Source organism: Aphelocoma coerulescens, assembly GCF_041296385.1.
Source record: "Aphelocoma coerulescens isolate FSJ_1873_10779 chromosome Z unlocalized genomic scaffold, UR_Acoe_1.0 ChrZ, whole genome shotgun sequence".
Lineage (NCBI taxonomy): Eukaryota > Metazoa > Chordata > Aves > Passeriformes > Corvidae > Aphelocoma > Aphelocoma coerulescens.
The window spans coordinates 17,055,665-17,063,987 of NW_027184085.1; the positions used below are offsets into that span (position 1 = coordinate 17,055,665).

Consider the following 8,323-nt stretch of genomic DNA (forward strand, 5'->3'; position numbering starts at 1 on the left):
ATATCACACACTAAGTTTGGCTTGACAGCATGATTGAGGCTTGTGGAGCTGTTGCTCACTGACTCTTTAGGGTCACTTAGAAACTGGGTCTGCAAAGACACCTTTATTTTTTAAGTACTTATTGTTGATAACAATGAAGTTTATGACCAGCAAGCTTATGACCAGAAAACTGGCTACTCTACAAATAGATGCAGCTATCATACATGCAAAGGCTGGAGCTGGAGCCAGTACAGTTTAAAGGACAACTGTAAGCAGAAGAGCAAAATGAAGAATTAACGTGGTTAATCTCTCTTTTTATCTACCATCTATGCATTTTGACTGGACTGCATTCATCATAAACATTTTTAATACATAGAACGGAGTGAGTTATGCTATCTGAACTTATTGCCTGTTTCCATTACAACAACTTCTTCCCAGCTGTAACCTTCATAGTGTAGCAGTCAGCTAAAGATTCTTCTTATACTGAGTATCTGATCTATGTTCATCTCACTCAAGATGTTTCTTTCAAAAACCTGCAATGGGACACGGAATATTGTCTACACGGTCTATAAAGCTTATAATCAGGACTGGGATGCCAAACAGAAAGAATTTACATCAAAAAACAAAGTTGTTTGACAAGCTTCATTCTGCTTATATATTTTATGATACACCATAGTTACAGCTTCTATGAGACTACTCTTGCATGCAGGCAATTAGTATGGGTCTCCAGGAATAAAAGTATGGCTGTTTAGAAATTGAGAAGGCTGTTATAGGGATACCCCACTTGTGGGATATGCCCAGCCCCTGCCCTGGAGGGATCTCTGCTGAGATAAGAGATTTCGCAATTGCCCAGCAGGACTCCCTGGAAAGGCAACCACTTCTTTGGTCACAGCGAGAAAAGACAGACCCACAATCCTTTAGGAGACCCTATGCAGATCCTTTGTAACCCATTGGCCTTCACCCATCCCTTGTATCCCCATAAAAGCAAGCCCTCTGCCCCTGTGGGGGTCAGAGAGAGTTCTCGTCCCTGGCTTTCCCCTTTGCCGGAGGGAACCAACAATAAAGCTGCCTCTGTGCGGAACCAGCCACACGGGCCTCTCGTCTCTCTCTGGTCTGGCTTGGCCTGGAGGCTGCCCTGCAGAGCTGAGCTGGAATCACGAGCTGATAATCACTAAAGAGCTGACAGCCCCTGCAAGGGCCCCTCTGCCAGCAGCTGAGAGGAAGACACTGGGCCTCGGGAAGGCGATTCCTTTCGGGACCATCTCCCCGGACCAGTCACCTCTTCCTGGGTCAGAGCCACTGACCCCCACCCCCAGCTGTAATACCCACTGATTTCTTGTCAAACTGGATTTTCCTGCAAGTGGAAAAGAGGTTTCTGTTAGCTGCAGTGTATCAGGAGTTGGAGATAAAAATTCATGGTACTTTCTCTTTAGCTAAGTTAATAGTAGCGCAGTCCTTCCTTCTCCTGTTTGTGGTGGCACAACTACTTGTCTTCTTTCCTGTCTTGGTAGAGAGCAGGACTGGGGAAAAGATCTAAAATAGATCTAGCTGAAAGTATAAATCTGAAGGGGGAGGTAATTGTTTTGGTGCTGGTATGGGATTGTCTGGGCTGTAGAACCAGCAGTTTCACTGTCCAGTTGAAAAGACACGGGTATGGTCTGCAGAGGAAAGAAGGCAGCACTGAGACACAGCCTGAGGGACCACCTACCTCTTAGAGTATGTTACCTCTTTTCTTACCCTGCTGCTTAAAGCCTGCTTCATACAACACTGGACAATACAAAAGAGCATTTGTGTCATGCACCAGTGAATCATGTTAGCTATTTTGAAAGTAATCAAGTTGGTCTCAAACTGACATTTCAATATTTGTGGATTGTTTTCCTGTGTTTTAATCCCTATCCTTAAAATACAGATAATGCCAGTACTTGCCTTAGCTCATGGTATGTTGAGAAATTAACTTTTATACAAAACTTAGTGATCTGTAGTAAGCACTGCAAAAAAACATCCAAGACCACAGTAATGATTTGCTGAGCACCTGGTAAAGGAGATCACTCTTATGCACAAGTGAACTGAACACCATTAACTTTGCTGCTCTAACAAAACATTCCCTATGTCTCAAGCCAGACAGTGAGAACTGTCTAGCTTGATAAAAACAGTATCATAATCCATATGTACCAAGATGACTAAAATCACCTAAGTAACTCATTTTCATTGTTTAATGCTCCAACCTTTGAATAATTGAACTTTGCAACCTCTGTCCTTTTAAACATGTTTGTGTGTTTAATTATCCTTGCACAGACGCTAGGATTGCTTTGTAGTATATCTGGTAGTGAATAGAGATTTTCTCCTCAATATATTGCACCCAATATTCCCCTCCAAAAATTCTTTTTGTCTGTCTGGATCTTCTGCCATTTGCTTGTCACTATTCTACTGTTCTGCAAGTTCTCTTTTTCCCCTTGCAGGGATGTGCCGCCTTCTTTCCTCTACCACAAGCATCATACCTCTCCTAACTTTTACTAATACAGCTGTGGTGAAGCTTAGTATGACCTGTTGCCCTATTTGTAATTCTCCTACAAACAGCTGAAGCAGTACATCAGAAGGGCAGCAAAAGGGAACAAGTGGATTAGAATTTAATAATCCAGGCTTTCTGTTGCTGGTCATAAACTGTGATGCAATACCTTAGTCTATGCAAGTTATTTTTCCCCAGTCTCATTTTGGGCTACACGCCACGTGACTTTAAGATGGTAATGTTAATAGGACTGGACCTTCATTAATCCTCACTGGCTCGCCCCTACCCTGCTTTGACTGTCTTCAGGTTCTCTCTCCTGGTTTCAAAGTCTAAAAAGCATGAAGGACTGAAGACAAGGACATAGCAGATTTAGAAACCTCATTGTAGCCTGGTGGCTGTTCTGTGATCTAATAATGTTGGCACTGAAGGGCAAAACTGTATTAGGTGGCTTGCACTGAGAATTTACCAATGGCAGTTTATGGCTTAGTTACAGATGTGTGTGATGAAGCTTTAAGATGAGAGACCCACCTTGACAGATCACTCAGAGTTACAGCCCAGGCTGTGCAAGAGGGCTACCAAACCGGTTTACCCCACAGCAGGAACAAAATTGTGTTCAGTTACTCAGTCATCCCAACCATCCCATGAGCACAGACTGTACTCAGCTAGTATTTATCAGAGAACCTCCCATAGTGGGCAGGAGGAGAAAGGCTTAGAGGATCACTACCCCCACACCCTCCACCATGCCATCATGGTGCTGTAAAAAGAGCAGCTGGAGCACTGAGAGCTAGTTGTACCTCATTTCCTATTTAAAGCCACTACTTCTAAAAAACACTTGACCCTCATGGTTTAAATACCAGAATCTGCTAATTGAAGTATTTAGTTCAACAAGGAAATTTTTTTTTTAAAAGTGCCATTTGGTGTAATCTGGTCTCCAATTCTGAGGAGGATGAATACAGTTCAAGGCATAACTGTCAAGTAAGCTGCAGTCTGTGTACATATAAATTATGAGAAATAAGCACGGTCTACACTGAAAGACAAGAACTTCAACACGGGACAGTAGAGTTCCTCCACTCCTGGAGTGAATCTTCCATGAGAAGGGACTGAAGGATGTTATACTGGTCATGAAAGTATCAACATACACTAAGAGCTCCTTAAAACGAGGACAGCATGCTGCCTCTTGTGGCACTTTATAGACGCCTTAGCTACCTCCTAGAACTCCACTGGTTGAAGGCGATTAAAACTGTATAAGCAAGGCAAGTTACCAACTTTTTGAGGAAAAAAAGACTATTGAATATACAAGCTGAACCTCTGCTGAGCTTTTGTGTTGCTCTGACTGAACCAATAGGTACATGGTCAATGCCAAATGATAAATCTAAGTAAAATTAAGAAGAAATGGAATGTTCAACTAGGTTTGTCTTCAACGGATAAAGCTTGTGTCATTTATAGATTTGTGGGGACTGTAGATAAATAGTTACAGAAACCTAACGCTATCACCTTAGGAAAAAACTTACATTTTAAACACGACTTTTGTTTTTAACTTAACGGGTCCTCCCTCAGGCCCGTGAAAACCGATATCAACACTTCCCTGCTTCACGGACAGCCCGAAGGGCTTCCATGCCGTTCCTGTACCTCCGCCCCCGCTCTGACGATATGCCCATGCTCCCATGAACACGGCACGGCCGGTCAGTGCCCGCGGCCGCTCAGTGCCCGCGGCTCCTGCCCGGCCCCTCCGCCCCGCAGGCCGCGCCCCCAGCGCCGGCAGGCCGAGCTCGGCGGGCGGCGGGGGACACGGCGGGGGACATGGAGGGGACACGGCGGCGCCGCCGCCACCCAGCTCTTGGAGCCGCCCCGCGCCCCGAGACCCCCGCGGCCGCTCCCGCCGGGCCGCCCCGCCCGGGCGCCGCCGCCGCCCCGCCTGACGCGCTCGTCTACCTGCGGCTCGGCCCCGGCGGCGCCGCGCTCCCGCCGCGGGCACAGGAAGCACGGCGGCGGCTCCGGGCGTGCCGGGCCGCGTAGTTCCCGGGGCGGCTGCGCCGAGGAAGCCGCCCGGGTGCTGTGGAGCGCAGGACTACGATTCCCAGGAAGCGGCGGGGCGGTGTGTCTGCCCTGGCTGCTAGGCGAGGTCCTTATCGTACGGATGTACCGTGGGCCTCCTGACCGCTCAGTGAGGTATTAAACACTTGCTGAGCAAAGCGCACTAAGCAGACTAAACAACAGGGACAATCTGCCAGCCAATACCTTTTAGAAAATCACTATTTTAAATCATGGGTTGGATTTTTTTGTTTGTTTGTTTTTGTTTGGTTATTTCTGAGTTTTTTGTTTGTTTGTTTTAATGTGGTACTAAAATCAAATTGAGATAATCCTTTTCATAGCTGAAACCCCGGTTAATATCAGAATCTAGGGATATTTATAGTTCATGCTTGGAAAAACCGCTGAATTGCAAGAAAGACCGGAGAGAGAGCTTCCCCATGTGACAATACTACAAAACAAGCTACAGACAAATCACCCCCTGTACTTCCTCTTCAAGTGACGCCCAAAACAGAATGTACGGCTAGCAGCAGGACTGCAGGACTGTTCTGCAAGAAAATTGCTGTGTAATTAAATTTCAGACTGCTGACGGAAATGAGGCAGCAGAGACTGAACACTGCTCATCATCCTGAAATCCAGCTGCACACAAGCTCATTGGGACCGAAACTCTTGCTTCTGTATCCAGGAAATTCACCATCATCTTTTGCCTCTAAGTCACTCTTAGAATCCAGGTGTATGTTGTGGGTTTTGGCCATTAGAAGATTTTGGTCGATGAGTCAAGAAGTCCATCCAGCTGCTATCAGAGGAACTTGAAATGCAATGCTAACACCGTGTGCTGGTGCTACGAAAGCAAATTAAACTGAAACCCACAAAGGTAGACGTGTGTGAAGAACGTTTTTTCACCATGCAAACTTCTAGTCTTGCTCTTGCAAGCCTGTCTTCTGTGTCCTATTCCGTGAAAGATTTGCCTAAGTTACTACTATAGCAGGTAGATCTGTATTTCATTGCATTCTTGGTCACCCACTACTGTTCGCGAGTTATGCGTAGGAAAAGGTTTTATTGTAAGAACTATAAGCCTAGCAGAAATATAGAGATTCCTCCTGCTCCCTCATGAAATCTGCTGCCACAGCTGACTTCACAAAAGGTGGTTCAGTCTCTGTCCTGCAGTGTTTGCATTCTGGCTTTCTATTCTGACGACATATTACCTCCTGGGGAAAGAATGTCTCTTCCTACATGCTTGGACAGGGTCTAGAAAAATGGGAGCCTAAACTAATTGTGAAGCTCTTGGTAAATCTGTAAGACAAAGGGAGTACTAAATCCAGCTCTTTAAGAAATTTCCATCTCATGCTATGTTGAATCTTCTTTTTACTGCCTCAAGGCATACTTTACTCTGTACTTGCAGATATAATTGTAATATGCACAAATTCATAAAACTGAGGCATTATAGAACATTATAGTGGATGAATTAATAACCTTCCCCATTGTTGCAAACAGGGGCATGGTCACATAGCTAACAAACTTCGAGGGATGTTGCATTCTGTTAGAGAAAACTCCAGGTTTTTTTCTAAAAGATACTGAAAATATGTGAGGATAGCATTTAAGATACAGAAACTATGTTACACTCAAAATCTTGTTTGTTGCCAAAGAGAAAGTAGACCTCCTATTTAACTAAGACATTAATTTTTTTGAAAGTGTAACCGAAATTCTAGGGGTCTGATCATTATTAGTCCAGAGCTTTTACACAAAAAGAATGAATAATGGATTTTATGCACACATTTACTTCCTACCCCTGTTCTTGGTGCTATGCTCACCCTTCTACAGCTGTTCTGGATCATAAGGTTGATGGTTTAATTCTTGGGCAGTGGTAAGAGGAGAGGACATTAAAGCAGATTGTCAGCATCTGGAGCCCATCTCTCAGCAGAATATGATGTTTACATTGCTGATTTCTTCCTTATTTTAAGGGGTTGCACTTAGACTTGGGGTAAATTCTTACAAGTTTTTGTAAAATACTTCTATATGTTTTTCTGGTTAGCTGCAACTCCATATTATGTTTCAAAGTATTACATGAGATACTGTTTATGTATGTTGGATAAAATTTTATTCTGTTTTTGCTCTAGGTGACTCTGCTTGAGTGGGGCTGGTTGGGTAAAATTACCTCAAGGGTAGTCTGTAAACATCTTGTGCAACTTGTTCACTGCCTCCATGGTTTACATCGAATTGTTAGCAGCCTTAGGGGAAAAAAAATTTAGCTCTCCAAACAATCCTCTGAGTTGAAGAAATTAGTTACAATTACTATGTAATTTCTTGCCATTCACAAAAATTTCATAGTTTGGCTTCTCCTGGTGTAGTGGAAAGTAATTTGGAGGCAGTAGGGAGTGTCCTACAGAGAGCAGAATCAAGGAAAAGAAACAACCTTCCAAGTCTATCTACTAGTTAGAGGCTGTGACATCTGATTGTAGTTAAAGTGATCCACCAGTGATTACAGACCTTCTACTATGACTGTATTCATTGTAGCTGCCCATGTCTACCATTAAAAGTATGAAACTGTATGGAGTGCTGAACATGAAGTTACACCGGCAAAGCTGAGGGAATGGTAACTTGCTCCTGGAAAGAAGGGGGAACAATCTGAAAGCTTTCAGTTTGGCTTAGATGTGTCAGAGTAGCACATCTGGCACTAACCATAAATTTCTCAGGAGAACAGACACACTGATGTTTTTCATTACGGTCATCCAAAACAGAGCTCATGCAATGCAAACAGAAACCATTTTGGCTCCCAAAGCAGCTGACTCTGTTTCCTTGTTTAGACAAAAAGTAAAATGGTTACCACAGTGAGTGAAATTTGACTCGTGAGATTCCCTGCTAGTTTCAGGTGCTGCTTTGGGAACTCGTCAACAGGTTAATACACTTCCCACAGAGATGCTCCCACTGCAGATTCTTCATCCTTGGACATTATATGTCTGAATACTCGTTGAAAGCTGGTAACTCCCAGCACTAAGCGCATCATACACACACATACACGTATACACGTATATATATAAAATCAAGTCGTGCAAGTTTAACCTCACTGTGAGACAGAGAAGCTGGTTATGTCTCTTACTCACTTTGCACTCTAACCTGAGTCCTGTCTTGATGCTCCTGAAAAATGAGCAGCTACAAAGGGTAGGGCTTAATTGATGATGGCTAACGAGAAAATAACAAAAGCATTAGTTCAAAGACCACTTTCCAAAATCTTCCAACTGCTGAAGGAATTTGCCTTGATGCTCAAAGCCCCTGCTAGACATTCACTGCAGAAATACAGATCCCGTGTCACCTCTCTGCAATAGAAGGCATTAAAGTTCTTGAACAGACACACAACTTCTCAAATTGTTTTTCTGATGCCGAAAGTCCTTTGAACATGGTGGAGCAGGTTAATGAGTTTTACCATGTTTATGAAATGACATACGACATTCCTTAATGTTTTTATGAATAAGCACTGCTGTGTTATCCCACAGCATGAAAAGAGGTACAGAGAAGACACACACTGCACGGGTAGCTTGGAGACTCAAGCTGGAGTGCCAGACTACTTGCTACTAGTTTTAGTAGATGCATTGAAATGATAGGAGTGGAATCCATGTTCTCCTCCTCTCCAGCATCATGTCCTGAGCCAGGAATTCAGCTATGTTTCTTATCTCTGACAAGTCTGGTAAAACAAAAACCAGCGGCAAAGAGGTGTCATTTCTAAGTTTGAGCTGTCCAGGGACGTTAAATCTGTTTCGTTTTGTTTTTTAAACATATAACCTGCTTAACACAATTTAACCTTTTTTTTTTCTT

The 8,323-nt window shown here is 43.7% G+C and overlaps 1 protein-coding gene across 2 annotated transcripts in view; it reads right to left on the reverse strand.

Annotated features, from left to right (window-relative positions):
• SLC38A9 (solute carrier family 38 member 9) overlaps positions 1-8,178 on the reverse strand; it is a 54,456-nt gene extending 46,278 nt beyond the window's left edge. Inside the window, exon 1 of one of the 2 annotated variants that reach the window (XM_069001286.1) lies at positions 4,418-8,178. The gene's annotated coding sequence lies outside the window, so the exon portion shown is untranslated. The remainder of the gene's footprint in view (positions 1-4,417) is intronic. The other variant, XM_069001284.1, reaches the window with a different exon arrangement.
• Positions 8,179-8,323: the final 145 nt, after the last annotated feature.